The sequence below is a fragment of the Drosophila teissieri genome, chromosome X, assembly GCF_016746235.2.
Source record: "Drosophila teissieri strain GT53w chromosome X, Prin_Dtei_1.1, whole genome shotgun sequence".
NCBI lineage: Eukaryota > Metazoa > Arthropoda > Insecta > Diptera > Drosophilidae > Drosophila > Drosophila teissieri.
In genome coordinates, this window is record NC_053034.1 from 22,600,439 (window position 1) to 22,601,944 (window position 1,506).

Sequence of the window (1,506 nt, forward strand, 5' to 3'; positions counted from 1 at the left end):
TTGAGTTATGAAAAAAGTTCTTAGTGTATGATGATTTGTCCACAATATAGAGCGATTCTTTCTTAATTCTAGGTCACATTTTTATGAAATGTATGGCATTTATGTGTGACTTAGGTGCACTTCTCTAAAATATAAGGCAATTTATAAAAAATTTAGAAAACTTATCCTAAGTTGAGAGCAATTTGAAAGCCCTGAATTTTAAAAAAATATTTTCTAAATTATTATCAAAAGAACGATGTATTTTCGTTTTAATATTTCTATTATGTATTATGTATTATTTGTTTTTATATATTTTTATTAGATTAAATTTAATAAAGAATTATATATTACATTAAAATATTATTCATAAGGTTTATTTAAAAATACTAAGCCTTTTTTATTTTTATTATTATTTAAGTATTAACTCAGGGAAAAAAACGTTCTAAATGTGTCTGAAAACGTGTCTATTTCAGTCTTAAAAATAGCTTTAGACCGTTTGGTATCATTATAAAAACTTATGGTATCATTCTATGAACGGATTTGTAGTACCGCTGTTCTTACACTACGACCAAACCGGTCTTGTATTTTAAGAACAATCGGTCTTCTTTAAATACCATTATGGTCGCATTTTAATAACTATTTTGTCTCGTATTAAGTATTAAGTATGGTATTATTTATGGAACGCGTGGCTTAGACCTTAATAACGAAACGGTCTTAAATTTTAAGAACCAACGGTCTTTTTTTTTAGGACCAATAAGGTCGCCGTTTAATAACCATGTGGTCTCATATACATAAGAACAAACTTGTCTCGAATTGAGACCAAATGGTATTATTATAAATTTAAAAAAAGACACGTTTTATTTTAATTTATTGAATATATTCTTAAAATATATATCTTGATTTAAAGTGTAATTAGGAATATTGGAAAAAAATGCCTGTTAAATTATTATTATTTAAGTATAAGTAAATACAAACTTTTTATGTCTCTTCTACCCATAAAATTGATAGACTTCCCGCAGCAACTTATTTCAAATGCCTTGATATGGCGAGTAGTTTCCACCAATACCCGATTCACCCTGAATTCGTGGAATATACTGCATTTGTCACCCCAGACGGCCAATGCGAATTTCTTACAATGCCTTTTGGCCTCAGAAATGCGCCATCGGTTTTCCAGCGCGCAGTCATTAATGCACTTGGTGACCTTGCTAACTCTATTGTAATTGTTTACATGGACGAAATAATAGTAGTATCGCCAACCAAGGAATTGGCTTTGGTAAGGCTAAAAACTGTACTGAACAACGGTTCAATATTTGGGCTATGAAGTGCGAGCGGGTGAGATTCGTCCGAATGTGCGAAAGATACCTTCATTAAGCTCCTTGCCTCCTCCTCAAACTGTCTCCGGCGGTAGACAACTCATTGGCTTGGCCTCTTACTTTCGCAAATTCGTGCCTGGATTCTCCCAACTTATGAAACCTTTGTGTTCACTTTCGTCTGGTAACGGCAAGATTACATGGAGCGCTGAGCGAG